At 36.2% G+C, this 21,413-nt stretch overlaps 1 long non-coding RNA gene across 1 annotated transcript in view; it reads right to left on the bottom strand.

Moving 5' to 3' along the window:
* Positions 1 to 4,493: 4,493 nt before the first annotated feature.
* LOC145722497 (uncharacterized) overlaps positions 4,494 to 21,413 on the bottom strand; it is a 167,682-nt gene continuing 150,762 nt past the window's right edge. The window contains exon 4 of the long non-coding RNA XR_014146802.1: positions 4,494 to 5,613. This is a non-coding gene — a long non-coding RNA (uncharacterized LOC145722497). The remainder of the gene's footprint in view (positions 5,614 to 21,413) is intronic.

Below are 21,413 nucleotides of genomic sequence, written 5' to 3'. Positions count from 1 at the left end.
TATATATATATAGTTCTTTAGATTTTTTTTAATCGTTTGCAATAAAGGTCATTCTTCTTTTGGATCTAATTTAAAGGAATACCATTTCACTAAAGAATTGAGAACATTTGTAATATAGGAAGAACTGCCCCTACTTTGAATGAAATCTGTTTCAAAACTGAACTAATAATTTCAAAATGTCAATGGATTGTTTAAACGATTCAATTTAGAGTTATTTCAGATTTCTTCTGAGACTTGTAATACAGGCTAATACCAGCAAACACAACAAAGGATTCTTCTCTGACAGGGAAGGGAAGAGAATCGGACAGCGAACTGATAGAACTCTCTTGTCCAGAGGGCACCTGGGTGGCTCAGTCAGTTGGGTGTCTGACTCTTAATTTCAGCTCAGGTCATGATCTCAGGGTCCTGGGATCAAGCCCTGCACTCCGAATAGTCAGCCTGAGGTTCTCTCTCTCTCCCTTTGCCTCTGCCCCTTCCCCTGCTCGTGCTCTCTAAATAAATAAATAAATAAATAAATAAATAAATAAATAAATGCACAGACCAGTTATTTTAAAAAAAAAGACTTTTTTGTCTAGGATTTGTAATAGGCTCTATTTTAGATTCAAATATCTAGACATGCAGCCAGATCCTTCCACATAGTTGCCTTTGTGCTAAATAACTTGCATTTGTAAGACAACATGCCAGAGTCTCAATTTCCGTCCATCATAGTTTACTCTGGGGAGGATACCACCCAGAATGCCGGCTTCGAAAATGAGTCAGATCCAGGTTTGAATTCAGGCTTCACTGCTTATTATCTGTTTGACCTAATAGAGGTTTCTTCACCTTTTGAGCTTGCAAAAAAAATGACAAGTCTCACCTGAGATAATGTACAAAAATAAAATCACTGGCACCTCACAGATGATTGATTGGCAAGTTTTAATTGTGCCCTCCTGGGTGATGAGTCCCAAGAAAAATTAAACTTTTAACCTTGTTTTCTTTGATACTTTACCCCAACCAAATAAATTCATGACCCAGAATGTATATATTGCCCGTGATCTCAGTAACAGAATCTGGGACTAAATAAGATAATGTATCTAAACTGCTCTGAGATCTCTTTTAATGCACTCTTCAGTAGGAGTTCAATAAAATAGCCACCTAAGTGCCTGAAAGTGATAGAAAGAGCTTTACTAAATAGACAGTGAAGACCACAGAAATGAGACCAACCCAATTACATTCTGCTGAGCACTTAATCAAATTTAGCTTTTTAAATCCTCTCGATAACCCTGTAAACTATGTGATATTATTATCCCTGTTTTCCAGATAAGGAAACAGAAATGTAGATCAAATGAATGTTCTCTTCTGGGTAGTAGCTATCTTAAAACAGTCTGACTACTGTATACACAGCTATATGATAGTAGTTCAAGTATAATGGGTTACTTGCTTCTAAGTAATCCTCAAATTTGTCAAACTCCAGAGACTTATAAAATTAATTTTACTAAAATTGAAAGAAACAGCTATCCTCAGTTTCCATGAAACTCTTCAACACCTTAAGATGTTAAAAAAAAAAATCATTTCAATTCAAACAACTATTTCTAAGGACAAGGAGGAGAGGGAGGACTTTGTGGAGGTCTGTGGCATGTGTTCAAGATTTTATTTCTGCAGCTTGTTGAGCTAGTACTTATTCACATCTTTCAATCTGTACTGAAATGTGAAGTACTGAAATGTGAAGGCTGTGCTGCAAAATACCCACCAGGAATGCAAAGATTCCATTTGTCTTCAAACTGCCTTAGATAGACTCAAAAGGATAGTTAAAACCAAAGCCACAGACTCTTTCACTATCATGATGTCTGGAAAAATTTAGAAATTATACAGATAACACATAAGCAAAAGTGCATCTGAACCCTGTCATTTTCTCTCCATTATCTGTGTCACTGAACTGTGCTTATTGTTCTTGATTTAATATCATGATAACATGTGGTTAGACTTGACAGAAATTGAACTGGCCAGTCTTCATGAAGAGATCTCCTTAGCTCTAAAATATATCATGACTCCCATCTTCATTTTCAGATTATTTTTAACTTCTGAAAGCATCTTCAGTAACTCCAGAAGACCATATTCCCATGTGATTAAACTGAGTCAGTATATTTTCTTTGTTAACTTGAAATCACATTATACAATATGCTGATCAAAAAAAAAAAAAAGAGGGGGAGGATGATTTTATTTATTCTAGAAAAAATTGGTTGCCCAGGATTCGGAAAAAAATAATAATCATCACCATGACATAAATACACTTCACATGCCATCTTGTATGCTCAGTAAGAAATACTCTACATTGATAATATTTAGCCAGGATCTGCACTCACTTGATACTATAAACGTGCCATCTCTCCTGCTGTGTTTCTGAATATCTGAGGAAAAAAAACAATGTACACGGTGAATCCAATCCACTTCAAGAATCTAATGATTTCTCACTTTTAAGTAGACAATGAAAGACGCATGCTCCAATCAGAGTTAGAGATTAATGAAAAGCCCATGATGTGCATGAATAATCACATGTATGTATACTCAAAACTAATATTTACTAAGTCAATTGTACGGCCAGTTTTACTCTTTTGACTGAACCCACAGATTCTCAATCAAGAAGTTGTGACTAGCTGATTGTTAGAACTATGAACTGAATAGTCACAACAGAATGGTTAATAGAGAAGAACCAATAGATTCTGAGTTAAGAGGTTACATATCTTGAAATGAGCATTAGAGAAATTTCAAAAGGGAACGAGGTTCCTAGAAATGGGGATAGGCATCACTTGGGATCATTTTCACATAGCCCCAAACCCTGAAACTACCTATCTCCCAGGCCTACTCTCCAATTTGATTTTCAGGGCCTGCCAAGGCTAGTCATCAAGATTTATTAGCTTTCTTTTTTTTTTTTTTAAGATTTTATTTATTTACTTGACTGGAGAGATAGAGAGAGAGCACAAGTAGGCAGAGCAGCAAGCAGAGGGAGAGGGAGAAGCAGGCTCCCCACTGAGCAGGGAGCCCCAGGTGGGTCTCGATCCCAGGACATTGGGACCATGACCTGAGCTGAAGGCAGACGCTTAACTGACTGAGCCACCCAGGTGCCCCAAGATTTATTAGCTTTCTTGTGTTAAAATGGACACAGATGAAGTGTTTAATATGGAACAGAGATGATGTGAAAGATGCATTGGACTTTCTCTGTCAACAGCAGTCATCAGTTTGTCAATCACCAAGTGTGTGTTGATCATCAGCAATATACTCAACTAAACTGTGATTGGATTCATTGTTAGGATGACCCATGATACCGTTGAGTCAACAGTAGAGCAAATTTCAGTAGCTAAATTCTCAACTCCACCCATTCTTTTTGGGTGATCATGCACAAGGATTAAGGGAGATTAAGTACATAAAGCTAGTAACACACCATGTGGCTTCCAGTAAGCATTAGACAAACAGTAATTATTATACAGGGATGGGAGAGAAACTTTTGAAAGGCTGGATGGTTCGAAGAGGGTTAAAAAGTGAGACGTCAAGATCAAAAATATTTGGTGACTGACAAGTCAAAAAGTATAACACCCTTTCAAGGTAGTTGAAAAATTTATAAAGCTTTTCTTATCCTCTACCAACTAGCTGGGCACTACAAAGCTTTTCTTGATTTGCCTACTCAGGAAACATGTTTCCCTCCCACTCCCCCGCCTCAAATAAAGATGTCAGTAGTATGCAAACCCTTCTAGACAGCTAGAAAACTCTGATATAGAAGAGGTTTCCTAGAAATTGAAATAAAGTAAAAACTGTCCTCAACTTAGTCAAGTTAGAGTTTTCAAAATATTTCAATACATTTTACTTACTTTACAGTACATTTATTTCTATTTTATGTTATTAGCAACTTCATTATCTTATTTCTTATATGTTTATATTTCACCTCTTTTGTGTAGAAAGTCAACCCATTAATCCACAGATACATTTTCTTATGCCTTTGTTTTTAACTCCCACAACAGACCCTTGCCCAAGGACACACCCAACAAGTATTTCTTAATATGAGAATATTACCACTATTCTTTTCCAATTCCAACATGGCTGGACTCATTTTTTTCTATAAAAGTCATTAAGTATGAACTCATTTCATACATTAATTCTTTAGCAGAATTTCTCTGTAAGTTTTCAAACACACAAGTAAAAGATAATAAAGCAATGAAAAGATGATCATACAGAAAAGCACATATTTGAAAAGTATTCACACAGCCTGGTGCAATATTTTCTAACTGAAAAACAAAGAAAAGGAAACAACGGGCTAAAATAAAAAGCTTTCAAATTTGAAGAAAAAAGATAAATTCTAAAGTGATAGTTTGCAGCAATTTTACTGTCTTACAATCTGTCAACATTGTTTTTTCAGAAATACAGAAATAAACATTTTATTGTTCATCTATTTCACATCCTGCAGTCTGATATAAAACAAAAAAAGAGAGAATTTGAATTTCCAAACCAATGGGTAATTCAGCCTTGTGCTTCTATCACCCTATTCCTCTATTACTATCTGATATATATTAAGAAAATGGATTACAGAAAACACATATTTTCATAGAACTCATCCAAGACTAAAAGCAAAGTAGCTAAGTCTCAGGTAAATTAAAAGTGGCAGTTACCACTAGATACACTGAGGGGCTTACCAGGACACAGAACTTTAAGTCCTGGACAAACAGGGTCAGTTGGTAAGAAGGTAAAAAAGAAGAATAGGGCCTAATTAGATTATTAAATAAAATGAACTATGCAATAATCTAGTTTTAAAATGCAAAAGACTCTTTTGATTTGAACACTCCTATATCGATCCTAATGAAACACCACACTATTTGACTCTAGGTTGATGGCTGACTGATCTAGAATGTGTATTTCTGCTGACCCAAAATGTAAATGGCATCTACTTTTCTGTGGCTGCTTACCTGATGACATGCCAGTTCATCCTCATGTGTACGCAAAGAAATTTAGCAAATGCAGAAATGAACAGAATTCAAGTGACTCAGAAGACAAATGGCCATATGGTTTCTCCTTCAATTCTTTTTTTTTAATGTTATGTTAGTCACCATACAGTACATCATTAGTTTTTGATGTACTGTTCCATGATTCATTGTTTGTGCATAACACCCAGTGCTCCATGCAGAACATGCCCTCCCTAATACCCATCACTGGGCTCACACATCCCCCCACCCCTTCCCCTCTAAAACCCTCAATTAGTTTCCTAGAGTCCATAGTCTCCCAAGGTTCATCTCCCCCTCCGATTTCCCCCCCTTCATTTTTCCCTTCCTTCTCCTAATGTCCTCCATGCTATTCCTTATGTTCCACAATAAGTGAAACCATATGATAACTGACTTTGTCTACTTGGCTTATTTCACTTAGCATAATCTCCTCCAGTTCCATCCATGTTGATGCAAAAGTTGGGTATTCATCCTTTCTGATGGCTGAGTAATATTCCATTGTATATATGGACCACATCTTCTTTATCCATTAATCTGTTGAAGGGCATCTTGGCTCTTTCCACAGTTTGACTTCAGTTCTCTTTCTTTACTGGACTTACTCTTGCTTAGACAAGTGAAAATAATGTGGATCATTCTCCTTCCAATCAGACTGCAGAAAAGAAGTCAAAGATACACCAAATAAAATAAAACAACAATAGCAAATGTAAATATGAGAGCACTTGGACATTATTGGAAATAAAAACCAATTTCAACAAAAACAATTTAAATCTAGAGAAACACAATCCATCTTTTTTTTTCCTAGTGAAGAAATTACTATTTTTAAAGAAAAGGACTTTTTATTCCTTGCTAGGGAAAAAATTGACTATATTCTGCACCAATCCATCTTATCTGCAAGACAGGAGTCAAGTAATGACCTAAGCATACCCACCTTTCTCTCTCTCATCAAATTCTCTAGAAATGACATTAAATTATAGATAAATGAAATCCTTAACAGCCCCCCAAATCAAGAAGTGTCAAAAGGACTAAGAAATACCAAGGAATCTCTGAAAACTGGAAGACAGATAACATATGAAATAAGAAACCACAATTCAAAGGGTTTGCAAGTCCTTGTACCAAAACATTTGGGAATGTCTTTAAGGAGGGGTCACAAATGCTTGCAGTGGAATCTGTGCACCCACCAGGCTGATCAGTTAGATGCATAAGGTGCTCCACTTATCCACTCTACCCTCAATACACTAGACTAGAAGGGTGAATGGAGGACTTGCATTTGAAAAGCTGAGCAGAATCCCAGGATGCTGATGTAATGATCTACCAGCATAGGAAACTCCTTGGCCAGGAGATGAAAAATCCCTTCCTGTCACCCCTCAGCATATGCTGCCCTTTCCTCAAAGAGACTGTTTTTAGAAAGTTAGTTTGTTTCATATAAGGAGCTCCAAATGATTATTTATAGAAAAAAATAATTGATCACATCACCTTGGTTCACTTTCTACAATGAGAGAGAGATAAAAATTAGACAGAAAATTGGTATTCTATCTGGTTAAAGAACATTCATTGAGGATTCAAATGAACGCAAAAAAAAAAAAATAGATTCAACAAACATGTCACCCAGCTTTCGTAGAATACACCTTACATTCACTATTAAAAATGCACAACTACTATAAAACCTTTGAAAAATAAATGGAAATGCCTTATGATTGAAATTAAAATGTTGTATCTGAAAGAAGCTCATTAGATTTCACAGTAGGTCCAAAAGGCCTATCACACATATGAGTAAGAGAACCAAGCAACTGGAGAGTTTCACATCCATTCCATGTCCTAGAATTATATTCCTCTATATCCCTTGCAGCATCTCCCTAATCCCTGTCCCACAGTACCTGCCAGCCCATGATATTTGGATCCTCACAGGGAAACATGTGAGACTTGGAAGCCACATCCTAAAGTAATCACAAAGACTGTTTTCATCAGGAGGGAGTGTTGGGAGTTTTCTGATATGAGGAGGAACTGGCCTTGTTCTCAGTTTGTCCATGTCCTCCACAATCTCAAGCTCACCATGTCCTCTGGCTAAGCCACGTCTCTTCCACATTTCCAGTGTGATACATTTTCACGTGCATCGAGTCAGTCACCTCACAGCCCCTGCCTCCTGCATTACTCATCACAGAAGTAACTCTATCTCCAGAATCAACATATGATTGGATGCCTCTACCTTTTCCCAGTACCTTTACCAATTTATGAGGCTTTGCTCTATGGTTCTCTTCATCCTCTTCCAATCTCAGCACTTTCTGAAACTGGAAACATCTAAAACGGGGTGGTCATCTTCAAGATCAGATGTTTCTCATGGGTGCTGTGTCCTCCAATTTCCCACAGTAAGTGGGGTTTGGAGGGTTTGGCTAGTTTCCCATCTGACACTTGAGCTTGAAGTCTCTGAACTGCAAGACGTGGAGAGAACTGTGTATGTGCAAGGGGAGGGGAGGGGCTTCTTCTCAGGTTGACAGAAGACATATTTGATGCAAGACGGGCTTACAGACAGAAGCCATGCACTTCACTTAGGACATGTCAGCTCTTGCAGGAGACTTAATCTAGGAAAACAGTTGGCTGAGGCAAGAAAACTGATGTTCAAAGTGATGAAGGGGCTTTTTGATCTAAGGATCTTAGCTTCTTTTCACAATGCAAGGCTTTCACATACAAATCTTTTTTGTAAACCCAAATCACGCAACTTCCAGCATTTTAACAGGGTATACGTTACATCCTTCCTGAAAACAGGCAGGTATTTCTTGAAAGATAAACATTTAAGAGCCTTTTCTATTTCTCAATTTTATTTTCATTAATACACACACACACACACACACACACATGATTCCCCAGATAATCCTTTCAGCGTCAATATGGATGTTTCCACATAAAGCAGATGAAGGCAAATAGGGAAGATGTTCACTACTTCAAGTCCCATTTCTCTTCATCTTCCAAGCGGTAACTTCAGAATGGACTCTACCCTCAGACTAGGGATTGAAAAACAGCTCTGGAATTCGGGAGAGGTTTTCTCCCCGCCCATCTCTGCATTTCAAGGCATCAATCTCTGTTCTAGTTGCAGATTTTCACCAAGAGATTACATTTAACCTGAATTTAAACAACATGGTGCACCCATCAAGCATCAGCAGAGACAGTGGCTGAGGACACAGGCTCTGAAAATCAAGGTTGTGTTAGCACTCTGCTGAAGATGACACGTTCACTCCACCCACCTTCCTAGCAGGATCCAGATTATTTTGCTTCTTCATTCTGACCTGTTTGAGTGGACCTCAACTGCTCTCTTTTGTTCTACTTTGTTTCTCTTTGCTATATATTCTCTGGACACTGTGCAAATGAGGGCCACCAATCTCAATTTCATTCCTCTCATAAAATTTTCCATTATATGAAATTCCATAACTTGCTTTTTCCCATTTCACTCAAGCAGAGAAAAACCAATTTTCCTTTTGAGCCATTCATGAAGTTAGATGCACACAGTAAGTCCATTTTTTGAAGAAAAAAAATGAAATTTTTATACACAGGTTACTTTGGAACCTCATGAGCTTAGCCATCAAATCTTGACACTCTGTGGTTCCACTGTATGTTTTCATGTGTTCTTTAGGATTTCATTTCAGGTAATAAATAAGGTTATTCACCCAGTCATAAGACAGCCTCTGACCCTACCACCAAATGTGATGCTCTGTCAAAGGGTCTTCCTTAACAGTTCAGCCCTTAATTTCAGCAGAATTAAACAAAACACCTTTTGCACTAAACCAAAGGTGTCAGATATATTCTTAATCTAACTAAAAACATAGCATAATGTATAGACTTGTCCAATCACTATGTTGCGCATCTGAAACTAATGTAGCATTGTATGTCAAATATACTCCAACTAAAACAAATGCACACACACAAAAAAACCCCACAATATGACAGAAATATCATGTTATGGCCATATTCTAATATTTCCATATTTTTAATACTAGCCAGAATATGCATATAGCAAATTAGACTACATCTGCCTACAAACAAGAGCCTGGCAATACCAGATATCCTACATATTTAGTTTCTGGAATTAATGTGTGGAATGGAATAAACTGTAAATTATAATCCATATATAAAAACATAGCATTTGCAAATACCGTGTCAGGAGACTGGCACACCCAGAACTCATGACAGAGAGCATTCCATTAGCTTATCTAAAATTCAAAGTCAAAAGTAAATTATAAATACCAAAGCAAATCAAAATAATTCAAATTACAATTCTAGTTGAAAGAGATCGATTATGAATTAAGTGTAACACTATTGGCACTTCTGAAATAATATAGAAAATGCTAAAATTTATCATCTGTTCTTGTGATCTATAGTAAGGTGAACCCTCCCTTAAAAAAAAAACCCTGGAAAACACAAATGAGAATGGCTTCTTGAAAATTACTACTACTGTTGAAGACCAACTCTTAACAAAAAAATCAAAACAAAATGAGACACAAATTTATCTAATGAAATGGAATGGGGCGCCTGGGTGGCTCAGTTGGTTAAGCGACTGCCTTCGGCTCAGGTCATGATTCCGGAGTCCTGGGATCGAGTCCCACATCGGGCTCCCTGCTCAGCGGGGAGTCTGCTTCTCCCTCTGACCCTATCCCCTCTCATGCTGTTTCTCTCTCTCTCTCTCAAATAAATAAATAAATAATTAAAAAAAAAAAAAAAGAAATGGAATGGAATGGTCCCAAAGCCAGTAAAACTGGGTTATCACCTCATCTGTTATCTAAAGAAAAGAGCTTCTAGATTTGAGAAGATTCAGAGAGGTATATGGTGACCATACTCATTCTCACATCCATGTTAAAAAAAAAAAAAAGGAAAAGAAAGCAAATTATAGGACAATGCTTACTGTAATCCATATCCATTGGCTTAGACTTAATATATAGGAAACATCCTTTTTGTGAATCCATGCACAGAAGTTATTGACGAGGCCAGTAGGAGGGAGAATATGAGGATTTTACAGACCTCAAAATTCCTATTCCTGAGCAGTAAATTTTCATAGAAAACTAATAAATTGTCTGAATCTTGTATGGTATTAACTATATTCCCTAAGTTAATGTCATTTAAAAAGCAGGAAGAGTTGGACTTATTTATCATTAAATCTTCCATTACCAGGGCAAAGTCTGACACATATCACAGGCTTGATAAGAATTTTTAAGAATGTGTAATCCAAACACTTTTAGGGTAACCTAGTCTCTATGGCAGTAATATTTGCTTAACAAATAGACATAATAGAAAATCTGGTTTGAAATACCAGCTGTGAGATAAGGTGTCAAAATGTGTTCACTTCTGAGAAAAGTCTCTTAGAGGACAGACGATATTTCAGAATCCATAAGGTCAAGTACCAGATAAAGAAAAATGGAAAATTCAACAAGGTAATGGATGACAACAAATAAATACTGTCATTATGTTGAAAAGTCCATGTCAGTATTTACGAAATGTGTTGCAGAACTTGTGGACAACACTAACCTAAGAAGAGTTGTGTGTCTCAACTACACCAATGTTTGAGTAGCCATGAATATTTCTCCAAAATGGGGTGAAAGTGAAGAGAAATTACCCTCTCCAAATTGGCCTATCTCTCCAATGTTTAAAATAAACATCAGTTATTTTTAAAAAGTATGAGAAAATAAATTTTTAATTTTAAAAAAGTTTACATTAAACTTTAACATACAACCCCACCCACCAAAAAAAGAAAACAATTAGAGCACTTGTACCCTTCATCCAAAGTACTTCATGTAAAACAAAACACAAAACATACTGGTAATAAATCTAAATCTCCATAACTGTGGCACAAGTAGTCTCAAGGAACCAGCTATACAAAAGTATGCAGATTAGTAGAAAATAGCTATAGAATAAATAGCAACTCTAATGGGCCCTGGTTCTGAGAAGATATAAATCTAGTAAAACTAGTTTGGACCTGTTGGCCAAAATCAACCCTGAGAGAACCGAAGTATGAAAATGCAGAAAACTGTGAAATCTCCAAAATAATGAGGAGCTATTTTGAACTAGTATTTACATATGAGTATGTAGAAGGCTTGGGGGTGGGGAGTGACACTAATCTGGGTTTAAGGATGGAAAATTCTTTGGTAGACAAAGTGCTAAGTTCCTGCCTTATTGGGAGAGAGTATAAGTATCAACTCAAACCATTAAAATAAGAAAGAACTAAAAAGAAACAGAAGAACCAAATAATAAATTGGTAAAGTTAATAGAAATAGGTCCAAGTATATCAATAATTACAATAAATATAAATATACTAAATTGGAAAACTAAAAGGACTGTTAAGGACCAATAGGTATATGCTGCTTGTAATTCACCAAAAACATAAGGACATGTGAATATTGGGAGAAAACAGTACAGCATGACCTATCTCAGAAATACTAACCAAAATAAAACTGGAATAGCACTATTAATATCAGATAGAGTACACTTTAAAAGAAACAACACTATTAAGAATGGAGAGGATCATTGCATAATGATAAAGGTCTCAATTTACCAAAAAAAAAGTAATAATTTAAAATATATATGTATAGGTCAACCAAGATGGTGCCACAGAAGGCTCCTGAACTCCTCTCCTCCCATAGACACATCAAGCAAGAAATTTCTGAAAGAAATCCAGAATAGCCAAAAGGTTCCTATACATAAGGCAAATGAGAAAATAACCACAGGGAAACAGGTTAGAAAGGCTGAGACACAGTCTCACCATAAACCCAATTCCTGGCACAATACCACACAATCAGGAGGTAACTCTCAACTCCCAGCTTAATCCTGAAAAAGAAAAGGACTTGACCTCAACTTCTAAGACTCCCTTTCAAGGCAAAGGCATCTAAACACCTGGCTCTGAAAGCCAATTAGGCCTGTGTTCATGAAACCCCAAGACTAGAAAAAATTAGCAGTTTTTCATAGGTGTGCAAACACTCACCATGGCTATCCACTCAGGGCTTAGCTCAGAGGACAGAGGGGAAAATGCCCATCTCCTAGTATTACAATAATGGTATGAAATCAAATATAAGAAGAAAACTAGGAAAGTCACAAACATGTGGGGACTAAATAACATGCTACTCAACAACCAATGGGTAAAAGAATAAATCAAAAGAGAAATCAAAAATATTTTCAGACACATTAAAATGCAAACACAACATACTGAAACTTATGGGACATAGCAAAAGCAGTACTATAAGTCAAGTTCATAGCAATAAATATTTACATTAAGAAAAAGACAAAGCTCATTGGGTGTTGTGCACGAACAATGAATCATGGAACACTTCATCTAGAACTAATGATGTAATGTATGGGGATTAACATAAGAATAAAAAAAAAAAAAAAAAGACAAAGCTCAAATAAACAACCTAACAGTACACCTCAAGGAATTAGAAAAAGAACAAATGAAACCCAAAATTAGTCAAAGGAAAGAAATAAGAAAGATCAAAGTACAAATAAATGAAATGGAGACAAAAAAAAAACAATAGAAAAGATTAATGAAAATAAGAGCTGGTTTTCTGAAAAGATAATGAAAGTAGACCAACCTTTAGCTATACTTATGAAGGAAAAAAAAAGAGGACTCAAATAAAATTATAAATGAAAAAGGAGACATTCAACTGATACCACAGAAATACAAAGGATCACAAAAGACTACTATGAATAAGTCTATGCCAACACATTGGACAACCTAGAGGAAATGAATAAATTCCTAGAAACATATAACCCACCAAAACTGAATCATTTAGAAGAAGGAAATCTGAACAAATTACTAGTAAAGAGATTGAATCAATAATTAAAAACCTCCCAAAACAAAAGTCCAGGACCAGATGGCCTAAGCAGTGAATTCTTCCAAACATTTAAAGAAAAATTAATGCCAATCCTTAAACTCCTCCAACAAAATAAAAAGGAGAAAATGCTTCCAAATTCACTTTTTTTGAGAATAAAACTACCATAATACCAAAACCCAGCAAAGACACCACAAAAAAAGACAACTATAGGCCAATATCCATGATAAATATAGATGCATACATTCTCAACATAATAGTAGGAAACTGAATTCAACAGCACATTGAAGAGATCTTACACCATGACCAAGTGGATTATCCCTGAGATGTAATGATGGTTCAGTATATGAAAATCAGTTAATATGATTTACCACATATAATAAAGGATAAAAATCACATGATCACCTCAATCAAGGCAGAAAAAGCATTTGGCAAATTCAAGACCCTTTCATGATAAAAGCTTTCAACAAACTAGGAACAGAAGGAAATTATCACAGCATAATAAAGACCATATATGCAAAGTCCACAGCAAATTTCGTACCCAACAGTAAAAACCTGAAAGCTTTTCCTGTAAGATCAGCACAAAGCAAGGATACTCAGTCTCACCACTTCCAGTCAATATAGTATTGGAGGTCTTAGCCAAAACAACTAGGCAAAAAAATGAAGAAAATAAAGAAAAGAGAAAAAAGAAAAGAAAAGAGAAAAAAAAAAAGTCATCCACATGAGAAAGGAAAAGTAATACTGTCCCTATTTGCAGATGACATGATCTTTTATACAGAACACCAAAAAGATGCCATAAAAAACTGTTATAAGTAAGAAATAAATTTAGTAAACTTTAAGGATATAAAATCAATATACACAATCAGTTGCATTTCTATACACTAATAATGAACTACCTTAAAGGAAATTAGGGAAACAATCCCATTTACAATAGCACCAAAAAGAATAAACTTTACTAAGGAGGTGAAAGACTAATACATTGAAAACCACAAAGCAATGACAAAAGAAATTAAAGACAAATAGAAAAACATCTTGTGTTCATGAACTGTCAGACATACTATTGTTAAAAAGTCCATGGAGCACTGGGTGTTATATGCAAACAATGAATCATGGAACACTACATCAAAAACTAATGATGATTAAGTACGGTGATTAACATAACATAATAATAATTAAAAAAAAAAACTGAAATGTCCTGAAAAGTACAGACTACCTTCTTTCTGATGAATCACACTGAATGCCATAATATATTTTTCACATCTAAATCTCAAATAAATTTTCAAATATGTTTAAAAAAAAAGTCCATACTACCCAAAGTGATCTACAGATTCAGTGCAATCTCTATCAAAACCCCAATAGCACATTTTACATAAATAGAAAACCAATTCTGAAGCTTATATGGAACCACAAAGGATTCTGAATAACCCATTCAATCTTGAACAAGAAGACCAAAGCTGAAGGCATCACACTTCCTGATTTCAAACTCTATTACAAAGCTATAGTAATCAAAACAGTACGGTACTGGTATAAAACCAGACATGTGATCAATAGAACAGAATAGAGAGCCCAGAAATAAATCTATGTCTATAGGGGCGATTCATTCTCAACAAAGCAGCCAAGAATATACAATGGGAGAAGGAAAGTCTCTCCAGTGAATGGTGTTGGGAAAACAAGATAGCCAGATGTCAAAGAATTAAAATGGACTCTTATCTCACACAATACCAAAAAATCAACTCAAAATGGATTAAAGACTAAAACTTAAGACTTGAAACTATAAAACACAGAGAAGGAAACATAGGGGAAAGCTTCAGGATATTAATCCTGGTAATGATTTCATGGATAGGACACTAAAAACATATCTGGGGCGCCTGGGTGGCTCAGTTGGTTAAGCGACTGCCTTCGGCTCAGGTCATGATCCCGGAGTCCTGGGATCGAGTCCCACATCGGGCTCCCGGCTCAGCGGGGAGCCTGCTTCTCCCTCTGACCCTATCCCCTCTCATGCTGTTTCTCGCTCTCTCTCTCAAATAAGTAAATAAATAAAATCTTAAAAAAAAAATTATAAAAAAAAACCATATCTGAAAAATCAGAAACAGAAAAGAGTGTATCAAACTAGAATACTTCTGCAAAGCAAAGGAAACAATCAACAAAATCAACCTACAGAATGGAAGAAAATGTTTTCAAGCCATTTATCTGATAAGGGGTAAATTTCCAAAATTTGTAAGAGACTCTGAGATATAAACTAATAAATGACTGGAGAATGGGCTAAAGATTTTAAATAGACATCTCTGCAAAGACATACAAATGACCGACAGGTATATGTAACAATGCTCAATGTCAATAACCATCAGGGAAAAGCAAATGAAAGCTACAATGAGATTTCCCCTCATACCTATCACAGTGACTATTATCAAAACAACAAAAGACAAATGTTGAGAATGATGTGGGGAAATTGGAATCTTGTACACTGTTGGTGGGAATGCAAAATTGTGCAGCTGCTATGGAAAACAGTATGGTGGTTCCTTAAAAAAATAAAAATGGAACATCATATGATTCAGCAATGCCACTTCTGAGGATTTATCCAAAATTATTGAAGAAAGGATCTTGAAGAGATAGATAGCACTCTTATGTTCATTGCAGTACTATTCATAATAGCCAAGATGATGAACAACTAGATGTCCTTGGATGGATAAATGGATAATGAAAATGTATATATAGACAAAATGGAGTATTATTTGGCCTGCAGAAAAAAATAAATTATGCAATATGCAACAACACAGATGAACTTCAAGGGACATCACTGTAAGAGAAATAAGCCCATCACAGAAGGACAAATACTGCATGATTCCATTTATACAAGGAATCTAAAGTAGTCAAACTCACAGAATCAGAGAATAGTATGATGGTTACTCAGGACTGGAGGGATAGCTAAATAGGACTTGTTAATCAATGGGCAAAAGTTTCAGTTATGCAACATGAATCAGTTGTAAAGACGTTATACAACATTACACCTGTAGTTGAAGATACTGTATTATACACTTACAAATTTAAGAGGATGGATCTCTTGTTAAGTGTTCTTACCACAAAAAAATAGAATTTTAAAAATAATAATGAAGTCAGGAATGGTACAAGATGATGATGATGATGATGATGATGATGATTTCTATTTAATATTGAGTTAGAGGCCCTAACTAGCACAACAGATCAGAAACAAAGATTAGAACTGAGGAGACAAATCTGTTATAATTGCAAATAGTATCATTAATTGCATTTTGAAGACTCAAAATTATTGATTTATTGGCAATGTGGCTGGATACACAGATGCATGTCTAGACAAGAGCCGCAAACAACTAGACAATTTGATTAAAAGAGCAAGACATCATTTTGCAATAGCATCAAAGAATACAAAGCCGGATACCAAAGAATAAGTCTACCAAAAGGTATGCAGGATCTCCACAATGAAACTGTAGCACATTACAAAGATGAAAAATGTTTTATCTAACATAAGCTAATTCTTTTCCAATCTCCAGAACACTGCTCCAGGGTCAGTGAGGTTCTAGAAATCAGATTTTCAGAGAAAACGGAGTCCTTTCTGGTCTTTTAATAGCTACAATCTTTTGCAACCGGCCCAACTGCCTTCCTGGCATCCCCCTGGCCTCCTCAAAATGGTTCTCTCCTCCCACTAGGTATCCACTGGTTTCTCAGGTTACTTCTTTGGAAGAAATCTATGTTTTCAGAAACCCAGCTAAGCCATATTAGACCAAATCCTTCTCTCAAAATGTCCTCTCACTATGTTCAGGTTTTGAGTTTTTTGTTTTTGTTTTCTACCTTCATTTTAATCCTCCCTTATCCCAATGCACACGTCCTACAAGTAGAGCAAAGTTGGTCTAGTTTGTATATCCTTCCAATATTCCTGCGCAACAGTAATTATTGGCTCTTTACAAAAAAATGAATTCCAAAAATGCACATTTGCATATATGCATTTATGTAACCCCTACAACATAGTGATATTAATGTATTACATGTATAACTAGAGGGCCTATGCAAAATCTTAGTATACCAATTCCCCATTATTCACACTAATGTGGGAGTCAGAGGTAGATTTAAAAATAATAAAATTTACAAGCAGTCAGTACAGTTTCTCAACTTTTTAAAAACCATGATGCTAGTAACTGTTTTGCCTCTGACTTCTCTTTCTCTAACAACATATATATTCATAAAGGTAAAATGTAAAATACATATATATACACCAAAGATGTAGGACATGCAAAAAGAAAATTTTAAGTGGAGTTAGGGAAGTCCTTAATTTGATATATCAAAAAGCCTTCCAGCTTGATGTAACCCCAAGTGCCTGCGATATGCCTAAAAAAACAATGAAATGAACAGCTGAATGAAGCAAAAACTGATGTGGTGAAAGTTATCTTAAACCATGAGAAAAAAATTTTTGAGATTACACTTCTGTTTGATTCAAGTCTTCAGACTACAAGCCAATTGGGTGACAAGTGAATTTGTCTTGGCATGCGTAACTATTCAAAAATCTCTTACAATTTCCCCTGAGAAACTACAGACAAGTATTTACCAACGTTCATAGGAGTCTGTTCTCTGAACTCAAAATTCTCATAGTCTTAAAAGAGTTGGTATGAATTCTGCTACGGCAAAATTTCTCTTTGAATAAAATGTGTGATTTAATTTCAAGGCTTCAACTTCCTTAAACTTTGAGTTGCCTAAGGAAAGTAAGTAAGTGCCCTGCTGAGGGAAAAGTCCGGGGAAGTGTTTACATTTAGGCACTTGTGACCTCATTAGCTTGCCACACATCGAATGTCCCTTTACTCACTTGTCACCTCAGAGATTCCTTTCCTGTTTTCTGCTTATTGGCACCCAGCTCACCAGCCACCTAGTGCACCACACCAAGAGCACTTTGTGGCCTCACCAGTGTTCACCATGTGGGGACACCCAACACTGTCATTCACTCCATGATTTATCATCTGCACTGGCTTCATTCCTCCCTTCCAGAGCTCCACAAACCAGACACTCAGTCTGTCCCCAGCCAACAAACACACTTGTAATAATTACTGAGTGACTTAAGGTAAGTTGTTTTATCTTAGGGACTCAAGTTATAAATATACAAAGCCAAACCTATAAAACCCAAATCAAGTCATATAGAGCAGCTACAGCAAGGTTTCCAAGCTCAGCTCTAATCCCTGTCTTTTCTACTATATCAAACTCTTCTCAATCTTACTCAAAGCCCTTCTACACTCTTGGCCCCAATCACTTCTTACACACAAACCCCTCCATGCAAACCACACCAAATTCATGACACTCACTTTATAACTCCTTGGTCCATGTTGTTTGCGCTCTCTGCTGGTGGAGGGTTTCCCTCTCTTTTTTCTTACTTGGCAGATTCCTACTATTTTGAGACCCATCTCAAAATTCACCCCCAATTTGCAGCTTGGCCAAACTCTCCATCCAATTTCTAGGCAGAAAAAAAAAAATTCCTCTCTCAGATATTCTCCCACAGATTTTTATATACACTCCTATTATAGCACAGAGTACACTGTATTATGATTCTGATTTTACATACGGTCTTTCTCAAATCTTCGCATTTAGCTGATTGGAGTAGGCATTTGTCATTTGGGGGCTCTCAGCAAACAACATCTTTACTATTTGAGGTAGAGTTGTCAGAATTAGCAAAAACAAATACAGGACACTCACTTAAATTTGAACGTGCTTATACTAAAACATTAACTAGTATTTATCTAAAATTCAACTTCATTTATCTTGTATTTTATCTCACGTCCCCAAATTGGAAAAAAAAAAACAAGAGTGGTGGGTGACAGAGTCATGTTTCCATTAGAAATGTCACAGAGGAGCAGACAATCTCTCTGCAAAGCTCAAGTATGGGGGCAAGACCTGCACTCAGCCATTCCCTGTCCAGTCTCTGACTCTGGAGTGAAGTATCCAATGGATGAAGCCAATATCCTGTCCTTGTGCTAACGATTTCCAAGGAAGAGTTAGCAGCATCCCTCCCAGACTATTTTGGCTATCACCATAACTGCTAAGCCTCCAATGATGACCATTTCTCTAAGCCTAACTCACATAGTCCTCATCAATTCTAATTTCCAATGACTGTTTTATTTTTCTTGATATTATTTTTTACCATTCAACATATTACATGTTTGTTTTATTTGGTGTCTGTCTTTCCTAATAGAAATATAAGCTTCCTGAAATATATGCTTCCAGGCCTTTGCTTTGTTTCCTGATTTACCCCTAACCCCAGGATGGGGCTTAGCTCATGATAGGTGCTCAGAGTAGGTTTGTCAAATAAAGGAAAGGAATGCATGAATTCTTTCAAACAGCTAACTTTTCCCATTAAATTTAACCAGAATTGATTTCCATTTTGAAACCAAAACACTTATTTATTACATTCAGTTATTTTAGGAAATAGATGCACAGATAATTTAATGCAGGATCATGTCCACCACATCGAAAATAAATTATACAAATCTTGGGTGAAATGACAAAATGACTCTGGCAAAGTCTATAAATTTTGGTACCATATACAGCAGGCTCAGTAATTAAGAAATCAGACAAAATAAGTGATCTGCCAGTTTGTAGCCCACAGATGCTACTCCTTCTGTGGTATAAGTTCTGTATTCCAAAAAGAATGGGTGAGGAAGCAAAGATTTTTTTACAAAGAGAGAAAAACTTTCCAAAGAAGTACAATGGTCCTGTTCCTCACCATTTCTTTCTTTTGTGATATTAATTTCATTTTATAAAATATAATAAACATTAAATAAATCCTTATTCACATACTATAGTAAAATGGTCAAAAGGAGAGGTTTTTTTTTTTTACTGCTATTTTCCACACAATATTTTTGCAGACATAACACTTTAGCAGGTGTTTTTCTAAAATTAAACATCTTTATGAAATCAGAATGTGGTAAGGTTGTTTTTAATTTTACAATAAAATTAAACACTTTCCTCATCAAATTATAAAGCGTATAATTCGTCTATGACAAGGACTTTCAAGATTTGCTTTTGAATTCAGTTATGTCATTACCTTGTCCCACAGAATAGCTTGGATGCATCTCTTTTCTTAATTCCATATTCCAACATTAAGATGATCCCATGTTCCCCTGAACTGTGCCCTCTCAAACACCACACACACGTACACCCCTCTCTAAGAGAAAAGGGACATTCAAGAGGAGATTTATGCGTGAAAGGAAACCAAAAGGAAGAGGAACAAAGATCCGATCAACCTTGTTTGAACTTTGTATTTGTGGGTCCAGAATATAAACATTGGGTATCCTCCAGTGTTAAAGACCATGCTTGTCCTTACTCTCCCAATCACTCTCAATTGGAGAACTCCAAAGTTTCCAGCTGATGACCCAAATTCATTTATTTTTTCTAAGATTTTTATTTATTTGAGAGAGAGAGAGAGCATGAGTGGGGAGGAGGATCAGAAAGAGAGGGAGAAACAGACTCCCCGCTGAGCAGGGAACCCGACACTGGGACTCCATACCAGGACCCTGGGATCATGACCTGAGCAGAAGGCAGACGCTTAACCCACTGAGCCACACCAGTGCCCGACCCAAATTCATTTAAACCTAACTTTACATCTAGATGCCATGGACTTCTGCTAGAATCCGGTGTCTAAATCTGCCTTTATTACTCATATTTCCTGCTTAGGACTCATGCTCCGTGCTCTGTTATCAACACTCCACTGACTTGGGAACCTCAACCATACCTCTGCATTAAAGCCTCTGTGGAACTTTCCTCCCTTCTTTTTCTTGACTTTTAGCAGACTTGCACATGGTAGTCCTTCTCTACACATACATTCTCTTCCTTTGAATTCTGTGACATCAACTCCATTGGTTTTCCTCTCCTCTTATTAATCATTCCCTTTTGGTGTTCTCTAACTGCTTCTCCTCCTCTATGTAACTGGTCAATACTGGGATTACATCTTTTAAATATCAAGCATTTCTAGACTCCCATCTCTTTAAATCCTCCACTTGTTAAATAACAAGTACATGCTTTGCAGATCAAATGTCTGACGTAAATTCCTATTGACTCCAGGTTTTGTATGTAACACAATGACACCTAATTTGATATCTCTAGCTCAGACGGCTACTTTGAATGTCAGACCTTACATCAAACTGCAAAATTGATATCCCAGGCAGATATTTCACAGGCCCTTGATTTTACTCAAGTAAAACTGAACTCATGATATTTCTTCAGAAATTAGTCCTTGTTCTGGGTGTATTATTCTATCAATGGCGGTCACCAAAGGTCCAGAGCACTGGTTACCAGTCCAACAGTCATGGGCTCTAGATTTACCTCAGACACCTAACTCAGTTCCGTATCAATTAGCTACTTAGCTTCAGAAAATATTATTGTATTATTAATTGGACAAATGAATAAAGAATCAGCCCCCAAGTGCATTTTTCCCTTCATTCTTTCTCCTTTTCTAATTGTCACTGGTATTCCTCCAGGATACTTTTTTCTCAGTCACACCTGTCCTTGTGAACAAAACTGTGCTTTATAGAATTACTTGAGCATCAGATTCCTCTTTCTCTTATTTCAAGTTTGGCTTTAGAAACCATGCATTTCCTTTTCATGGTCTTTGTGTTGAATGCCTCCAATACTTGAG

The sequence above is a fragment of the Leptonychotes weddellii genome, chromosome 7 (assembly GCF_054177405.1).
Source record: "Leptonychotes weddellii isolate Sample4059 chromosome 7, ASM5417740v2, whole genome shotgun sequence".
In the NCBI taxonomy this organism is placed as follows: Eukaryota; Metazoa; Chordata; class Mammalia; order Carnivora; family Phocidae; genus Leptonychotes; species Leptonychotes weddellii.
Note: the sequence above shows the minus strand (reverse complement) of the source record. Positions and strands in the feature narration are given on the sequence as shown.